The sequence below is a fragment of the Mirounga angustirostris genome, unplaced genomic scaffold, assembly GCF_029215605.1.
Source record: "Mirounga angustirostris isolate CCGP_5_RB_7025 unplaced genomic scaffold, mMirAng1.0.hap1 SCAF_2, whole genome shotgun sequence".
Classification (NCBI taxonomy): Eukaryota; Metazoa; Chordata; class Mammalia; order Carnivora; family Phocidae; genus Mirounga; species Mirounga angustirostris.
In genome coordinates, this window is record NW_026991710.1 from 104,385,648 (window position 1) to 104,406,574 (window position 20,927).

Below are 20,927 nucleotides of genomic sequence, written 5' to 3' on the forward strand. Positions count from 1 at the left end.
AATACCTATAAGTTGTAAAGAATTTGGGAAACATCATGGAAACTCTCATACCAAGTTCTGCTTAACTGGTTGCCAAGAGTAACTCTTACGTTGTGAGACCAATCTCAAATGTGGGCAGTGGCAGGGGTTTCCCTCAACACCAACAAGTAATTTGTAGACACCAGCAGGGTATCCAAGAACTTATTTCTGTCATTGTCTACCCAGAGATAGCATCACATTCTCTAGGTTAAAAGTTCAGTCCTATAAGAATGCCCCTGCCTCTGCCCATTCATGCCCATCACAAGTCAGGTTGTTACCCGTGCTTCTGACAGATCAGCTACAGATCAAAGGTTCCAACAACATCCTCCTTGGACTTCAGGTGTCAGTCAAAGTCCAGGCTGCTAACTGTACTTCCATCTAACTGGCTATAAATCAGAGGTCCCCATGATCCCCTCTTTGCATTTGACTAATTTACTAGAGCAGCTCAGAATTCAGAGAAACATTTACTTACTAGATTACCAGTTTATCATGAAAGGATATAACTCAGGAGCAGCCAGATGAAAGATGCATAGATAGAGCAAGGTATGGGTGGGGAAAGGTCACAGAATTCCTATGTCCTCACACCTGTCTTCCCGAATCTCCACGTGTTCACTAAACCCAAAAGCTCTCCAAGCCCAGTCCTTTTGGACAACTCTATGGAGGCTTCATTATAATAGGCATGGTTGATTAAATCATTGACTATTGGCCATGGATTCAACCTCCATCCCCTCTACTTTCCCCAGAAGTTAGGGGATGAGACTGAAAGTTTCAACCCTCTAATCACATGGTTGGTTCTTCTGTCAATTAACTCCCAGTCTTAGGTGCATTCCAGAAGTCACCTCATTAACGTAACAAAAGACAGCTTAACTGCTCACGTGAATGACCAAATGTAAATTTCTTATAAATCACAATATTGCAAAACCAAGTCTATAAAATGGTAAACACTAAAGGCTAGTGGGTTCTAAGACACTGGAAGTATTTGTTTACTAGAGTTTGCTGAATATGGCTTCATTCTCAAAGTCGTGGGTGCCAGTTACTTAATATTGCAATTACACAATGTAATTCAGTATTATACAAAACAATGATATATGGTTGTCAGAAGATAATTTCTTTCATAAAAATGAAATTGAACACTATGGAAATAACAAGTGATAGAAATGTTTTTGAAAATAAATTGCTGATAAAACCTGGTATGGGTGACACAACCATAAAATATCAGCAGGAAAATTATGAAAATCTCTAAGGATTCTCAACTCAAATTGTTATAGAAATGTCTGTAAATTCTTGCTACATATAAGAGAAAGAAAAACTTGAAATCATAAACATAAAACAAATCTGGCAATATCAAATCAGTTGTTAGTGGTTACTTTTGCAATATTTTGTTTGATTTTCTTTTTTTCTTTTTTCTTTTTACCCTGGTGGTAAACCCATCTGTATAAAAGCGGACTTAGTCAAAATGAGAACAATAGAAAATTTTCTTTAATGTTGACCAAAAGCGTGTTGAAATACTAATCTTACTAAATGATTTTCAAAACAATTACAAAGAAGATTTTTGACATATGAAATAAATTAAGGTTGTAATAGCAATAATTATTTAGATGGTGAAAGCCAGTGTTATTGAATGGTTGCAAAATTATCTTATTTGCATTGCATTTATTTCTCTATGTAACTATCAGAAATTATAGTCCTATTAAGATGGCCCACCCCCATAACATACATGTTGCTTGTGCTAAATTATAGTTCATAAAAGTATAGGGCTACAAATATGGCATTTTCCAAAAATATAGTACCAAAAGGATAGAATCAAGATGCTGCTGCCAAAGTATACTGGCCTTTCCATGTCATTTTGAAATAAATTAAAAAAAAAAATTCTATGGTCAGCAATGTATGAAATACATACCAGTAGATATAAGCTCTTCTTAAGCTACCTGCACACTAAGCCATTTATTTAACAAACATTCTTTGAGTGTAGTGTGTCCATCAGACTCTGCTCAAGGAACTGGTAACAAAAGAATCAATAAGAGATGGTAAATTGTTGCTCTCAAGAAGTCACGTGAATTCCAAGAGAAAAACAGCACTGTTACCTGCATGTATAAATAAGAGTGCTTTTAATAGCAGTGCAAAAGAGAAAGCGGAAAAAAGCAAGCAACATGACAAAAATAGGGTTCCGCTCTCAATCTATAGATTTATCATTGTTAGGTAGGGAGTGAGGCCTGAGCGAGGAAAGAGAAAGCAGATGCTGGCCACACTCTCGGTGCCACCCCCGAGGGTTAACAGCCCCGCCTTCAGAGCCACCCCAAGGGTTAACAGAACAGGAAAGACGGCAGAGCAGGCTCAAAAGCCAAAAGGGGACCCCTAAGGGCGGAGCATACGCACAAAACATGCAACTTGCTCTTAAGTACCTTTAGGGCCACAACAAAGCTCATTAGAAGTCCATAAATATGCAATAAAAAAATAAATACAATTGTAACAGAACGCATCATGGGTAGGCACATGCGCAGAAGCCATAATGTTATATAACCACCAGCTGTCAATCAAAAATGTCAATCAAAGCCAAATTTACAGCAATTTATTTCATGTAAATTTACAAATTTACAAATTTGCAGAAAGCAGGTTTAAAAGGATACAGCTAGAGCTTCTCGGGTGCCATTGCTGCTCTTGCTCAACAGTGGACCGCTTTCACCCTTGAAAGGTCACTATACTGATCTCCTCAATCAACTCTATCTCCCCGTTCTGGTCGCAGGTCTCCAATTCTTTGGTGCATCTGGGACGGGAACAGAGAGACCCAGCAACATCATGACGGATTTTCACATTGAAGAAAACCACCCACAATATATATTCATGTATTACCACTAATTAATATACCATTCTCAATTACTCCTCTTTTAGCTGCTTTTGTGTGTGTGATCTTTGTGATCATATCACCCTTGAAACCTTGTCCAAAGCTTAGTTTTGTTTTATTTTGTTTTTAATATATAGGAAATAACCAAATATTCAGTGCTTATTTTTTCATTACATTCAATTGAAAAAACTATGAAATATGCTTGAAACTGTACCATATACTTTATTTACTCAGTGCCAAAGAAGGATGTTCTCTACTCAAAATTTATCCTCTATTTAGGTTACTTTATCTTCTTAAATATTTATTTCTTTATTTCAAAGTATTTAAATGATAAATTTTAACAAAGTGAGGGGCACATGTTCCTAAGTTATTATGTTAAAATCACCTTTCCAAACTCTATCTATGGCTTGGTATCATGGAAAAAATTAAGGAAATTAGAATGTGTTTTAGAGAATGGGCATCTCATATTTCATATTACTACTCACCAGAGTACAAGTTAGATTTACCTCTATATTTTATAAATATGATTAAATACTAAAATTGTTTCATTATTTTGAAAATGATAATGTTTAAAATTCCGTTTATTGCACATGTAAGGTTTATGAGACTTAGGGATATGTTGACCCAAATTTACTATTTAAATGGCTAAAAATGAAGACCAGAAGGAGACATTATGACACTTGGTAAACATAGCTTTTACCATTATAATTATTTTTTTGCTTTTACCATTATTTTATTAACAATATAAAATCACTTATCATTTTATTAGTAACCTCATTATTAAAAATTGTCCTATCATATATTGCCCTGCAGAATAATTTTTTTGTATCAGACACTAATTTCTAAGCCTTGGATGATGATTCCTACCCCATTATGGAAATTGAAATTACTAAATCTACTGTCTTCTACTAATATCATATATAGCTTCAAAAACAATATCAAACAAGCAGGATTGGCATGGAAGATAAAACCTATGTGTTAATCTGGTAGAAAGTATGTTTTTCAGAATTAGGGTCACTAGGGTCAACCTTTGTGACCCCCCCGGATTAAAGAGGGATGTTGAGAGTTAGCTACAAAACAAAGGCACTCCTTTCCTTTCCTTTATCAGAATCCTCCCTGTTCTTTCTCTGAAATATAAAGAAAACTCAATCACGGAGTTCAGCCACTCCAACCCTTAACTCTGATATCCAGAAAATACCTGGACGCCCTTAAATTCACTCTGCAAAAGTGACCGGTGTGAATTTGGATGCACCAATGCACCAATGAAGAGATGATTAGTACCACGTTAACTGAATCATCACAAAAAAAAATGAGGAAGGCGACAAATAAGATCTCTCAGTACGGAATTCTTGCCTGACTAACTGAATTGACTGTGTGGCCTAGCCGGGGTTTTGTATTTATGTTCTGTGCCCAAAATGCAGATTAAAAGAATCAGGTGAACATATCATGTTTATCTGATAAAATATCAGAATAGTTTTCTATATTTAGATAGCTAGCGCGAAGCTTCCTGTGAGAGCTCTGGTGAACAATGGAAGCATTATGGGAAAGACCACAGGAAAAAATCACCCTCACATCAGAGAAAAAGGCCTTCCAGGCAGGTATTTTGGAATGCACAAACGCTACAAAATATGTAGTTTTTCTATCCTTTTAGCTGTAATAAAATTGTAATGGATTAAGAATGTTTTAATATGCTTAGGTTAGTTTTATCACACCAACATAATTTAATGTGATAAATTTGAGAAAGTTATTTAGATTTCCCTTCCCAGGAGTAAAATTCTATTTTACTTTATTTAATTGTTAATGAAATGCAACTTATTACTTATGATATTGCTTGAGGCTTTTACTTTACGAAGAAATATCACTTTCATAGGAAGTTCCTTTTAATATTGTATCGATATAATGAATCTGACTAATTCAAGCTCTATTTTCATTTATAAGACAGGAGTACAACTTACTATTGAGAAATTTTAAAATTCAACTTTGATTAAATATATCTCTCAATTTCAGGAGATAATCAAATAATTTTAAATATAATGATTCAATTATTTTATTAACAAGATTCTCAATCTGTATCTCTCAGAAAAATAAGTGACAAAACTCATCATTTGGAATAAAGTTATTCATTACATAAACAGCTATAGAAAGCAAGCAGGAATCAAAAGGTAAAGTACCACAGTTACTATATCGAAATTAAATATAGATAAAAGTAGAAAAAAATGATATTAAATAAAAGCTGTCTTAAAAATCTGTCTTTAGGGACGCCTGGGTGGCTCAGTCATTAAGCATCTGCCTTCGGCTCAGGTCATGATCCCAGGGTCGTGGGATCGAGCCCCGCATCGGGCTCCCTGCTTGGCGGGAAGCCTTCTTCTCCCTCTCCCACTCCCCCTACTTGTTTTCCCTCTATGCTGTCTCTCTGCAAAAAATAAATAAAATCTTTAAAAAAATCTGTCTTTATTTCTCTTAGGTGGATATTGAAAAGCTTTGGTGCATGAAATTTTATGATATGGCAGTCTGTGTGTGCGGATGTAGTGTGGGTGTATGACGTGAATGTGAGTGTGTGTGTGTGTGTTTTGAAAATCCATTGTGTACCATGGAGGGTTTAAATTTTTCATTAAGCTATGATGGTTGATTTTTTTCCTTTGGATTTCTGGTATTCAATATTTTATTGATTATTTATTTTTATGTTCTCTCCATTTACCCAGTGGTGAATGGGACCTATGTTTTGCTACCATGAAAAAATATGATTGACTTGGTTTTCTGTTTCTTTCTTAAAGCTGTGCTTCTTTCTCTATCCTTCATTTTATTATTTTTAATGATACAATCCTAATGATCACTCTTGCAACAGAACTCATTTCCTCTCCTGAATTAAAGTTCTTGACTCTTTCCAACCTCCCTTTACAACTGCCTAAACTTATTTTGTGCCAGATTTGCCATTGCCTGCTACACTTCAGAGGTTCTTAATATAAGAGACTGAGAAATGTAGAAAATACTAGTATGTACATATTTGCATTATGGTGTATTCCTCATTTGAGGTTTAATCCCTTAAAATATATGTATATTTTTGGAGAAGCAAGGGTCACAGAAGCTCAGTGATATAAAACCATTAAAAAATAATATAAACAGAAATCTAAAGAGATGAGGGGTGATCTGAGTGATCAATAGGAAAATCTGCAGAAGAGTCTGTCATAAGAACAAAACCAAAACAAGCCAAGAAGTACTAGGAAATGTAGGTGAGGTTAAATGTCTGAATTTGGCCAAACTTACTAACGGTGGGTGGAAAATAAAACAGTTCATAGTATTTTCTTAAATAGATAAATATTTATTAAACACCTTTATAATAGCTTAGTTATGTAATTTCTAAGCCTTTTATTTGACAATTAGTTTATGAATTAATAGCAATATTTTGCCACACTTTTGACTGTATTATTTTTTTTCTGTCCTTCATGCTTTATTTGTCTTATATCTTCCACAACATGGATTGCTTCTTTTTTGGTGTAAGGGCAATGAGTGTGTGTGTGTATGTGTGTGTGTGTAGATGTGCATGCATGCCCACATACATGCATATGGTTTCTTTTCATTTATAATTATTTTTTCCATAGAGGTAACCACTATGTCACCTATATATTGTATTTATTTCAGCCAGCCAAAAAGGAGAAACAGGAAGGAGAAAGGCATGATCCCTCTCTTTAACACACTTCCCCTGAGTTTCACTCACCTCTTTCATCTCCATCCCATTGTCCAAACCTTAGTTATATTCTCCCACTTATGCAAAGGGACCAGTGAGATGTAGCCTTTACCTTGCGGTCATATACTGAGCTATAATTTTGAGGTACAATTACTGAGGACAAAGGGAGAAGATATAGGAAAATAATAAACAAGTAGTCTGCCATAAAAGGTTTTATTTATATATTTCTGTATATTTTCATCCTCATTTTGACACCGATTACCTCATAGAATTATTTTTTCTGATTTCTCTTATAATGGTCTAAAGTGTTTCACCAAGTGTTTTCCCAGAGGCTGTCATACTTGAACATATTCATTTTCAAATGCTTGATAACATTTGAAATGATCATGACTCAACTCTTTCTTAGTGAAAGTTTTAGAAATATTATATGATTTTCTATAGGAACTTATTTTACCAAAGGAAAGCTCTAAATCCAACTTGAGGTTAGTGTTCCACAGGCAATTATTCTTAAAATACATTTAAGGTATTCATTATTATCTCTCCTACTCATTTTTTTTTAAGATTTTATTTATTTATTTGAGAGAGAGAATGAGAGACAGAGAGCATGAGAGGGAGGAGGGTCAGAGGGAGAAGCAGACCCCCTGCCAAGCAGGGAGCCCGATATGGGACTCGATCCCGGGACTCCAGGATCATGACCTGAGCCGAAGGCAGTCGCTTAACCGACTGAGCCACCCAAGTGCCCTCTCCTACTCATTTTTGATCATGGATTTGTTTCCTTGGACTCTGGCCTTATGGATTCCAAATCCAAATAATGGTTGTCTACATGAAACGCCATGTTAATGGCACACACCTGTACAATCTTCAGGCCTTTAGAGTGGGCCCAAGTGCTAATCTGGTCATGAAAGGTCTTGACTTATATCTTTGATCATTAGTTCTGATAATTAACTTATATTTAAGTTCCCATGTTCTTTTTCAATCATAACTTGAATTTTTATGGTTAATTTTCTATGTACACTCATTTCTCTCACATTTTTCACGTTTTCTTTTTAGCTTCTGGAAGTGTTTTGTAAGTCCATTTTATGTACTGTTAATTTGATGTCTTCAGTGTCAATCTACTTTTTACCCTTCCCATTGAACATTTTACTCGGCAATTATTTCTCATTGAATGTCATACTTGTCATATCCACCCTGTCCTTCTTTAATGCAATCAAAGTTTTATTTTATATTACTAAGAATAAGGAGCAAATGTGTTCTACATTTTCTTTTGTGTCCTGAACTAAACTCATTTCAGGAAGGATTTTCTTCTGAGTCATTACCATTTTACTTCTCTTCCCTCTGTCTCATAATGTCTTCTCTTATACCAGCTGACATTTCTGTTAATTCCTGTTAGAACTTGATTTGTTGATATTTGTTCATGCCATGAAGATGGCTGATGCATCTTATTTTAAAGTCCTTCCCCTGGATCTTACTGCGAAGGAAGGAAATGATTCATGCCCAGTGTTGGAGGTGAGTAAGGATGCAGGTTTTCCATAGTCTCTTCCACAGTGGTTTCCTGGATGTTGATAGAAGCCCCTAGCTGACCTGAAACCAGAGGACAGAGCAACATCTAAAGCGGGTAGCACCTTGGTGTCCTCACTGTGGCGTTTAGCAAATGCTAGTTTCTTTAGTAACTCTGTGTGCCTTTTCAAACTGTTCAATAAATTCAAAGACCTACCCAAAAATAGGTAAAAATAAATTTCCTTAGGTTTAGTATCATGGTTCCGAGAACAATGAGAAGTAGGACAGAGGTTATTCATGCTGCTCCCAGGTATATATCTTATAGGATTTATATCTGTGACTTAAAAAGCTGAAAGGTAAAAAAGCACAAAGTAAGTCCTGGAGATTTTTCGCCATGTGGTTTCCCGCGTCAGTGTTAGCTTGAGACACGTAAGGTCACAAGCCTGGAGAATTAGTTGTGCAGACTTCCAAGGCCAGAGTCCAATGCGCAGATTGTCAGTGGAAGCTGCTAAGGACTATTCCTAGTGTATTTTGGTCAAGCAAAATGACAGAGGGGGATGAGTTTTAATTCTAACTTATCCGCATGAACACCTACACAAATCTGAAATATGCTCTCTTCTTATTTTTCACTGCAAAGATGTTAACCTGTTTTTCATTCCCGAAGAGATTAATGGCTGTTTTATTTATAAATAAAACGTGATGGAAAATCAGGAAGGAGCTTTCCTGCCAAAGATCCAGTCACTCTTCCATGTTTCTTTCCAGAGGTAACATATGCAGAAGATTTGTATTGGCCAGTTAACACCTGTATCCCCCATCCCAGGAACTGTATCTAAATAACAAAAAGCATGGACTCCAGGGGCAGAAGAGATTATAGGTGAGGATCTAGAAAGGAGACAGCAAAAACTGCCCCTGGGAGAAAAAGGTGAGTAAACACATAATGAAGCATTTAAAATCCATGGTACCCGCAGGAGAGGAGATGTTGTCAAAACCGGAGTTAGTTCCTAACATCCCATCACATGGGACACCTTTCCTGTGGGCCTCAGGTGACAACAGAGAGGAGGCTGGCAGGCTCAAGGGTAGTTAGTTTCAGCTAAACATGAGCTGTAGGTGTTCTAGAGAGAGCGAGATCCAGAATTCCTTTTAAAGTACTCGTGGAAGTAAGATTGTGCAGAATACCGACCTACTTTGAAATCTATTTTTTTTAAAGATTTTATTTATTTATTTATTTGAGAGAGAGAGAGAGAGACACAGAGAGAGAGGGAACACAAGCAGGGGGAGTGGGAGAGGGAGAAGCAGGCTTCCCGCGGAGCAGGGAGCCCGATGCGGGGCTCGATCCCAGGACTCTGGGATCATGACCTGAGCTGAAGGCAGACGCTTAACGACTGAGCCACCCAGGCGCCCCAACTTTGAAATCTATTGATTCCAGCAGGTAGCACGCCCATTTGATGATCAGTAAGCTGGTGTTATGTTAAATTTCAAACCAACAGCAAAACATGGGGCAGAGTCAGGGAAGAATATCAAGGATCTGGGCGGGGGACACCCTGAAAACTGAATTAGGAAAAGTGTCAAATACCCCATATTTGAGGATACAGCTAAGAACCCAGTGAAATGACTGAGATCACCAGAGATAGAAAGCCATTCTGGGAGAAAACTTACATAATTCTGTTAATTAGCTCTCTCACTCAGAGCAAATTTTTATATTTTCCTTATGCATGCAATAGTTTTGCCCTGGCGGGATCTTAGCAATGACATACAACTACTGACATTTATTACTTTGTCTTGATTATTTTTATATTTGAGGGGACCACCAAAAGGATATGAAGAGTGACAGATTAAAATATTATGAAATGTTTTTAAATATTTTGTTTATTTGTCAGAGAGATAGAGCATAAGTGGGGGGCGGTAGGCAGAGGGAAAAGCAGGCTCCCTGCCTTAGCAAGGAGCCTGATGCAGGACTCAATCCCAGGACCCTGGGATCATGACCTGAGAAGGCAAATGCTTAAACGACTGATCCACCTACATGCCCCCAAATTTGAAAAGAAATGAAGAAAATTGCCCTGAACAACAAAATTACTTTTCTGACAAAGTATATATGCGTGGATAGCATTCAACTTGCTTTAAAAGCAGGATGGGTTAGAGGCGCAGCTTAGGCATAAATGTTCTGTGGTAGAACAAAACCTTCACCGTGTGTACATTGGGGGATAGGCATGGGAATGATTCCTGAGTACAAATAATACTATAATTCCTATATGGTTAATAATAATACTTGCCACAATGCGTGCATTCAGTATACTAAGCTTTGTAATAGGTATTTAATAGGTATTCTTTTTTTTTTAAGATTTTATTTTATTTATTTTACAGAAAGACACAGCGAGAGAGGGAACACAAGCAGGGGAAGTGGGAGAGGGAGAAGGAGGCTTCCCGTGGAACAGGGAGCCCGATGCGGGGCTCGATCCCAGGAACCTGAGATCATGACCTGAGCCGAAGGCAGACGCTTAACGACTGAGCCACCCAGGCGCCTCTTTAATAGGTATTCTTATATCAAGTTTCTAATGATTCTTTCAAAATAGTTACTACTCTGTTTTAGCCATGAGGAAAATGAGTTCATAGAGGAGATGTGACTGCTCCAGGTAATTAAGCTTATAGGTAATAGAGCTGGGGTTTTAAATAGGTGTTTCAGAATCTAAAGCCCTGGATTTCTCTTCCACACTATAGAAGCCTATCTGGGGAGTCACCTTAAGTCCTCCAAATCTGAGTTAAACCATAAAGTTTGTCCAAAGTTTTTTGGTTTTTTTTTTTTTTTTTTTATATCTCAAGTATCCAGGATACTCAAGCACACAATGGATACTTTGACAGATGAATCAGCATCTTAGTGAAGCTGAGAGAATCATAAACACCCTTCACATCATATGTCAAAAAACACCAATCCAAACCATCTGGAAAATGCTTTAGCAGTTCCTTCAGGGCCATACTTAGTAAACTTTCCTTTAGGACCTCTTTTCCATGCCATATTCACTTGGGAGGAATCAGAAAACAGATGGAGAATAGTGGTAACTCGTCATTTAACCTGGATCTGAGCAGACCACGCAAGTGAAACCATGGAAAAAGGTGTGTGTGATTGGCGTGGTAGGAATTGTCACATCTGCGCCAAAGGCCACTCGACAGTTTGCTCCTGACACTGTTGTAAAAGAAGAAAAAGATTTTCTTCTTTCAGGAAGCAATCTCCTAAGACATGGAACTGGACTGAAATCAAGCATGTGGAAACAAGAAGAGAAAGAAAAGAAAAGAAAAAAACAAGAAAAGAAAGGAAAGGAAAGGAAAGGAAAGGGAAGGAAAGGAAAGGAAAGGAAAGGAAAGGAAAGGAAAGGAAAGGAAAGGAAAGGAAAGGAAAAAAGAAAAGAACAGAACAGAAAAGAAATGAAATGAAAAGAAAAGAAAAGAAAGAAAAGAAAAGAAAAGAAAAGGAAAAAAAGAAAAAGAAAAGAAAAGAAAAAAACCAACAGAGGGGGAAAAGCACAAATCCCCCCTCATGTATGCAGAAGGGAAAGTTCAAAGAGGACATTGCAGTAATCACTTGCAGTCCATTGAAGGGCAAAGCTGCCTCAGAGGAGGGCTGTGGAGTCAGCCGTGAACAAAGCAGTAGCCTTGCAAAGCCAGTATCACCACCCAGGTGTACCTCCTGCCCCAGCAGGCTTTCACTGGGACTCAGTTCCACTCCAGCAGAGAAGCTACTCCAAACAGACCTACCAACAGCTCCATTTTCTGACTGGGCTTTTTTTCAGTTCAGTTCTTTTCAATATTTCTATCTTCAATTATTTTTTTTTATTTAACCACTGTTAACTCACCAATTTCAGCTTAATGAACCCTTCCCGAGTAAACACATTAGTGAATTAGTTTTCATCAGATTTTTTCTTCTCCCTTAAAGTACTGAGTGAACAAATGCAATTTATTGATTTATGGTGTGAATTAACAAAATGTTCCTATTACATCAAACCAGAGTAAACCTGAGGGATGCAGCAGTAAAGCACCTTCTTTTTTTTTTTTTGCTTCCAAATGCTTATCTGATTTTCTTCAGTGGAGTAATTTTTTTCTTGTCTATAGATAAAACTCAAGAATAACCCATGACATTTCTGATCATTTATAGGCAATATACTCCCATTTTCTCATAAAATATGCTTCTAAAAATATATAAATTCAGTATTTAAAATGCTCAGGCTTGAGATTTTCAGTTTCAGGGTAGTGGTACAGAGCTTGTAGGAACATCACTTCTACCCTTAAATAAAGAAAAAAGCTGAAAAAACCTGCAAATATTAACAACTTTTCTTGCATGTGTAGAGAAATGAGGCTTTAGGGGAACTGATTAATCTGAAGTCTGGAGAAAGACATGCTATGAGAAATAGAATCTGATTTTAAACGGTAAATCTTGTGATGTATATAACATTTGGCACTAAAATATTCACAAGCTCCTTTTTAAAATTCTTGTTGATAAATTGATAAATCTATTAAAACTGAACAAATTTATTAAAATTTAACAAATTTCTTTGCTTCTTTTCAGACTCATTATTTACAAACATAATAAACCCAGACAAGTAAAAGATCCTTTCTGCTACTTACAACTTTGTGTATCTATTAAGGTTTTGATTTTCACTATCTTCTTTTTCATGTGGCTAGACAATTTACCAATTTACTAGACTCAATATCTTTGATAAATAAAACACATCCCATTGTCTTGCATACACATTTAAACATTTCTGCTATTGTTACTTCTAGTATAGTTTTAATCACCATATTAACGATAATTTGTATTCAGAATAATTACTACTTCACAGAGCAAACTGGGAAGTAGGTGTTTGGGAATTGTTTGTCTCACCAAACATCTTAGTGGATCAATAATACTCATAAGCATACATGATATGCTGTCCTACATCCTCTCACATTTCTTCTACATCTTTTTGAAGTGGCAAAAATGAATGTATCCATCAATATGATCCATAAGAATAAGCACTCTGTAACATCATAAAGAAGTAAATATACACACACACAAACATAATCAATTACTCAGTGAGCAATGTGTCAGTATTCTGTCTCACTTAGAAAGTATCTGGTTATCAAAATAATATCCATAAATTACCTTTATTTAATATTAGTTTGAGATCTTAAAGTAACTAAGGGTCTTGGAAATTACATTTAAGCTCCATGCTTCTGAACCACTCTTCATATAAAATGTGTTTATAATTACACATAAATTCAATTCAGTATAATGTAACCATTTTCAACATCATAAATATGTAGATATTATCTTACCTTGACTAATAGGTAAACCAGTATGCTAAGTTTAAAGACTCAACAGGTTAACTAGTTTCTTAAAGAAAATACAAACCCTATTTTTAAAAAAATTCTATTATACTCTAAATAGAGGAAAAATATAGCTATTCTCTTGAAAGAAAAAAAATATTAAATTAGTCTGACTTGTCCAAAGTTTTAACTTTTCTTATATTTATTTGAATTCTTATATAAAACTTCTTCTGAGTTAGCAGTTTCTCAATGAAGCAATCTTTTAAAAGGCTATCAGATTTAAAGAATTAGATGCTTATTTTCTTTATATTTTAGATATTTGGTGGGGACTATTAGATTTATGTAAGTACATAAAAAATCTCTTTATACTAGTCAGAACATAGCTTGTTTTTTAGTAGTAATAATAATATTTAATATTATCTATGGAAGTGGGAAAATATTTCATACTCACACAAGAAAAGGTAAAGGCTTTTCTGAGTTATAGGCATACAGAGTGCTTATAGTTTCATTTGTCCAACCTCAGACATGGAAAACAAGTAAGCGCTAAGTACAAAACTAATTGGATTAGATTGCAGAGAGCCATTCTTACTTCTGGATGACACAAAATATTTTCCTAATTGATTTGATCTCACAAATAAAATAGGCAAAATAATCAAAATTGGACTTATAAATTATATTTTCTATTCTTCCTCCTCCAACAGAAAATAGGTATCTATTAATGCCAATAGAAATCGCCAAATTGTCATAAAACCAGATTCCCAAACCCTGCTGCCATTAATGAGGAAGGATTTATTGGCCTTGAACAGATCAGATTTTTACTTAGAGTTCTCTCTACATACAGTGGAAATGAACTCAATGTTTTGAGACAAGACAGATTCACTAGTTCTTATTGTAGAAAGAGACACAGCAATGAAAATGACTTAGACAAAAGAGGGAAGGAATAACAGACTTAACCAGAAACAAAAACAAAAAACGAAAACAAAAGAAAGGAAATTAGAGTATCAGTAACAACAACAAAAACTAAAGAAATAGAATGCTAACAAAGGTAAAGTTTGGTCCTACTTGGAAATCACTCTGAAAGCCAAGAAAATGTGCCTGAGCATAAATTGTCTACGAGGTTCACTTTATTTGCCCCATCAGATAAATCCAACTAGAGGACTTCAGTATCTTAGTGGGTTCTGCAGAAGTATCAAATTATAATCCAAAAAATTAAAATTAAAACCATAATTCTCATACAAATGTGGAACGACCATGACAAAGTTTTAGAACTCAATAATGAGGAAGTAAGTAAAATCTCAAGCAAGGTTTTAAGAACATTTGAAGAATTGTGTATTTATAAGCATTATTTTTCAGTAAGTTAAAAATAAAACAGATCAGTGGCCTACGGAACAATAAAACTATAACCTTTGGAATTATCTTGTCAACTGGACAGAAATGAGCAAATTGACATGTAATCTCTCAGTGCGTGGGTGCTGAGCAGTTAGAAGACAGGTGTGTTCTAGAAAGTTGAATAATCCTCTAGTGGACCTCAATATGACAGGTACTCTCTTTTTCCTTATTTCTAAGTTTTTAATAACTTCTAAACATGGTAATTCAGTCTCTTTAGTTAGTGGTCGTTGAGATATTTTATTTTTAAAATATAGTCACGTAAAAGGGATTCATACTAGATTTGACTAAAATTGGAATATGTTTCTCAATATGTCCATTCTCATGTTCTGAAATTATCTTTCATTGTTACATTATTCAAGATTTTATCCTTATACACTAATCACTTAAAAAAAACATAGAAATGTGGAACAAAAATTGATTTTAATGTAATCCAATTTGAATTTTCAGACTTTTTTTCTTCTTCTTTTTTTTTTTTTAAGATTTTATTTATTTGTTTGACAGAGAGAGAGATAGCGAGAGAGGGAACACAAGCAGGGGGAGTGGGAGAGGTTGAAGCAGTCTCCCTGCTGAGCAGGGAGCTCAATGCGGGACTCTATCTCAGGACCCCAGGATCATGACCTGAGCCAAAGGCAAACGCTTAACGACTGAGCCACCCAGGCGCCTCTGAATTTTCAGACTTTTCTAATACAAAGACCAATGTCTCCTACTTAGGGAATAGAAGATAATTATTGCAAAACCAATAAAAACGGAATTTAGGGCCCCATGGTGGCTCAGTCAGTTAAATGACCAACTCTTGTTTTGGCTCAGGTTATGGTGTTAGATCTAACCCTTGTCTGGCTCTGCACTCAGCAGGGAGTCTGCTTGAGATTGTTTCCCACTGCCCCTTCACCCACTCTCTCTCTCTCTCAAATAAGTACAACTTTAAAAAACTATGTAACCCCCCCAAATTTAGTAATCTATAGTAGATAATAAAGAGGCAATACAAATAAAGTATTAGAGGACCACACAGTTTAATAGACATGCACAATTCACCAGAATTTTTGATATATATGTATATACATGTAACATGTATGTGTATAATATGTAGGTATGTATCTATGCAACATAAATGCCTCATATATATCAAAAATTATGTTATATATATCAAAAATTGTATATACATAAAATAGATATATATATGGTACATATGTGTATCATATATGTGTATGTAAAAATTTATATATAGTATACATATAATATATAAATTTAGATATTTAGTATAGTTTACATATATATATTATAAATTTACTATATATATAAATTTAGGGGTTCCATATTATTATTTATTATTCTTATTAGATATTAACACTAATCTTCATTTTTGTCATTTTATTTCATCCAAAATATTATAAATTGGAAGTAGCCAAGAACACTCAACTATACAAACACAACAGGTTCATAAAATCACTTTGCAATATCCTCTCCTTCCCTCATTGATAACATAAAGAGGTAGGTGTCTCTTTCTGTCATTTATGTCTAGTGTGTTTAAGAAACAAAGAGAAAATCCCTAGAGTTACCACCAGTAATGAGCATTTGACATGTTTCACGTATCAGTTTCATTATTTTGTCAAGAGCATTATTCTAAAACAATGGAATCCTGAAGAAAATCTCTTGCCTCTTTGAAGAGAATAGATTCTGAAACTAAAAGAGCATGCAAAGAAGGAATCCTAATCTTTATTTTTATTTTTAGAAGCAATTGTGTGTTCTTTTTTTTTTTTTTGACAGAGAGAGAGAGACAGCTAGAGAGGGGACACAAGCAGGGGGAGTGGGAGAGGGAGAAGCAGGCTCCTGGCCGAGCAGGGAGCCCGATGCGGGGCTCGATCCCAGGACCCTGGGGTCATGACCTGAGCCGAAGGCAGACACTTAATGACTGAGCCACCCAGGTGCCCCAGCAATTGTGTGTTCTTATCTTAAACTTACATAGAGGAATGTGCTTAAATAACGAATTGACCATTTTTCTTGAGGGTGATTTCCATATTTGCACTACTGTCCTTTTACTCTTCTATTCTTTTTATGAGAATTGAATAAACTGGAAGTCAAGTTAAGTAAAAGTAAGGGAATTTTGTCTATTAATTTCCTACTTCCATTTTTTATTATCCTTGCTTGCATTTCAAATAAGACACTTCCATGCTTACTTCTTAAGAATAATGGCCAGTAAACACCAGTTTAGGTGAGGGAGGTGATGGGAGGACTGGAAGTATTTGTCAGTCTTTCCTGCCCTGGTGGAATTCCAAGAAAGATGGAGAGGGGGTGGGCTGGAAAGAACATTTTATATTTGATTAATAACAAATTGTTCCTTGAAGATTTTATAAAGTTCAAAAATAAGAAGAAATAAACTGAACTAGGTTAAAAGAGGCTTACACATCCTCTGAAGGTTTGTTGGAGAATTGTTTTTTCTAAGCAACATTGAGACTTTTTTTTAAATGGTTGCAGAAAGCTCATTAGGCAAGAAATTCTTAGAATCTCTTTTTGGTTTATAGCAATTAGCTGTTTGTATACAGCCTTACTTTTTGTAGCAATTAACTGTGGAAAAATCCTCTGTTAAATTATCTTCAGATAATATTCACAAAACTATCAGCAATTGTTTTCCTATAACTAAGTCTTTGTTATTGCTTTGGCCCTTATGTTGTTGTTGTTACAAAATAATTTTTCCATGTAAGAAGGCCAATTTCCCATTGTTGCTGAAGTAAATCAGAGACCAGAAGAATGGGATTATAAATGCATTATATATGCATTTCCCTCCCTCTGGTGGGTTAGCTGGGAAAGACAATGAGGTAGTCTGACTGCCCCAAATTATCTTGTGACTTGTCATTTAAATACCATTCCCTATGAATGCTGTGTTTCTTAGAAGAAGGAAATCAAATAATGTTCTTTTGAACACTGACAATTTGATTCATATTCATGAGTCCTCAAAAAATGATTTTCAGGTTATTAAGATAGATTGAGCCGGATTCTTCCAAAGAGAAGGGACACACCTTCTAATTATTGAGCCATTCAAGTACAAAAGAATATTGTATATCTATCCATATCCATATTTTTATTCGTTTGTATCTATCCACAAGCAGCCATCTACTTATATCTATTCGAGCAGACTCTGGAATTTCTCTCCACACTATACCAGTTTCTTTTCCTCTCATTTCTTTTGCTAGTATGACTCTCAGAAAAGGGAACAGCTAATATCACGTTGGAACAGAGAAAGACATGATAGAAGGTAATTTCCTTCCAGGGGGAAGCAATGGAAAGCCTACCAATTATTTCAGTGGACTGGAAAAGGAGAGGAACATGAAACAGGAAGTGATAAAATACCATAGTCTTTCCTTACTATCTTGAAAATCAACCTTAGGTAGCAAGTATAGAGCTGGGCAACATCTAGATAAATATAACAAGGCAACTGTGGATATCAAATCTCCAGGCCTGTTTCTCACACACATCTTATGTGGCTGATCACTTGAAGAAGTCCAACATTGGATCAGAATCATGCACAGATGGAGATGGACAAATGAACTGGGGGCCATGTTCTTGGTTTCTGCAGCCTGCAGAGGGGTAAAAATTATTGGTGTTTGAAGTTCCTACTTCTTTGGTGAGAAAATAAGGAGATGTTGAAATGATCAGTACGACTCGTGGAGGATCAACATAACCATGACTGCCTACACTCTGAACAAAAACAATATAAAGGACAAAGACTTTCCAAAGTCAGTGGGCATCTAGGATTATGCAGTTGATCAGGGGATGTCTAAAGCAGGCCCTGAAATCAAAGATCTTAGGCAGAAAACTTAATAATCATGTTGATGAAAATGGTAGGTATTCATCCTTTCTGATGGCTGAGTAATATTCCATTGTATATATGACATGGATGGAACTGAAGGGGATTATGCTAAGTGAAATAAGTCAAGCAGAGAAAGACAATTATCATATGGTTTCACTAATATGTGAAACCTAAGGAATAGCATGGAGGACCACAGGGGAAGGAAAGGACAACTGAATGGGAAGAAATCAGAGAGGGAGACAAACCATGAAAGACTCTGGACTCCAAGAAACAAACTGAGGGTTACAGAAGGGAGGGGGGTGAGGGGTGGGGTAGCCAGGTGATGGGTATCAAGGAGGGCACGTGTGGTGATGAGCACTGGTTGTTATATGAAACTAATGAATCATTGAACACTACACCAAAAACTAACAATGTACTATATGTTGCCTAGCTGAACATAATAATAATACAAAAATATCCACACTAATAAAAAAAAAAAAAAAAAAGCAAGCCTCCCTTTTTCCTTACCCCCAACTCCCAAGTATATAATCAGTCACCCCTCACAACCCCAGGGCAGCAGCTCTTTCTGCCCACTGGTCCTGTCCCTGTGCTTTCATAAAATCACCTTTTTGCACCAAAAAAAAAGAAAAGAAAAGAAAAGAAAGCATAATATTGAAAACCAGTTAGTATGTGGGGCTTCTTCCTCTATAAGATTATAAAAACTCCACCTACCTGAATATCATCTTACAGAAGAACACAGGGAAGCTGGGAACGTCTGTCTTTACTTTTATGTTTAACAAAATGCTCTGGAGTTTCAAATGAAATAAAATGACACATACTTTAATATATTTTTCATGAACAAATTTCAATAAGTTTTTATCTCAGCAATTTTATTCAAACCAAGACATTCCAAAGAGAAGATTGAAACTGGAAGAGATTAAACTGAAAGAGACTAAAGTACTGACACATTTTAAAAGTCTCTTCCCTCCTCAATCACTATTCAGTAGAAGTAGGGCTCATGTGGAACAGTAAATAAGTCCTAGAAAAGGAATGGAGCTGGCTTTTCTTTCCCCACCTGAACGGTGGTAGGTGTAAATATGTGATCTCACTATATAAACATAACACATTTGAGAAGCTGAGAATTTGTGTACATGGTAGAAGATAAAGGAGATACATATTTTAATAGAAAGTTTTTTGAAAAACTATTTTTAAAAAAATCTCTGAAGGCCAAATTGATATATTTCTTCGGTAGAAAATTTAGAAATGCAGAAATTCACATAGAAGAAAATAATTCATGGATATACTGTATTGCAACCTTATTTGGAATAGTGTTGATGAAAAATAGTACTAGTCAGACAATTTAATAATTAGAGCCACAAAATTACTGTCATTTTAGTAGCCCTTCTTTATTCACACTTCAAATTTAAGCTCCTTTTACACAGCCAATAATTCTGCTTTGAGCTATTTTTAGGATTTCCTTTGTGTCTTTGAAAGTACTTTCGCTGAGTATGAAAATGCACCCTTACACTAGTTCAGCTTCTTTGTGATTAATTAGTGCTGGATTTGTAGGCATTTCTTTAAAAGTGAAGTCAAAAGAGTCATCATCTGCAGATGAGACTGGTGTTATAGGTTATTCAACTACTTATCAGAAGAGCTAGAGCAATCTCTGGTGTCTCCTGCCTATCAGTCAGTGTTTCTTCCAACATACTGTCCAGCCAATAAGTTGCTTACATATAGTATTCAAGTTCAAACCAAGTCAGAACTTCAGAAGCGTGAGCCTTACTCACCTCTGGGGATGCCTGGGAAACTCCATCTCTCACTGTTGATCACTGGCTTCTGATGACAGAAGAAATCCTCCCAGAAACAACCCAAATATATTGGCATGCATGCTTCTTTTATTGAAGTTCAAGCTGATCTTTGCAAAGCTCCCAGTAGAGATGAACCAGTGAACACTTTGTCACTTGTTTCCTTAGACTTCATAGGGCAGACAGTGTAACAAGCTTTGTTAGTAAGTAGGAGAGTCTCCCATAGAAGATCCTCTTCCCGAAACATTCTCTTTTCTGCTGTAATCCCGACCTCCTTCTTCTACTCTCTAGCCCCTCTGCACCACTTCAATTTAGTGTTTTCTCTTCAGTAGGAATTATTACCTCTCCCTATACTGACAGAAGAAACTCTTAAATTCCAAAATGGCTCCCCTAATAGAATGGTGGGGATTGTAGATGTCTTAGTTCAACCCTCCACACAGAGATAAGTAGAGTTGGGGCACCTGGGTGGCTCAGTCAGTTAAGTGTCTGCCTTCAGGGATCAAGCCCCACGTCAGGCTCCCTGCTCAGTAGGGAGTCTGCTTATCCCTCTGCCTCTGCCTCTAACCCCCCACTTGTGCTCTTTCTCTCTCTTTCAAATAAATAAATAAATAA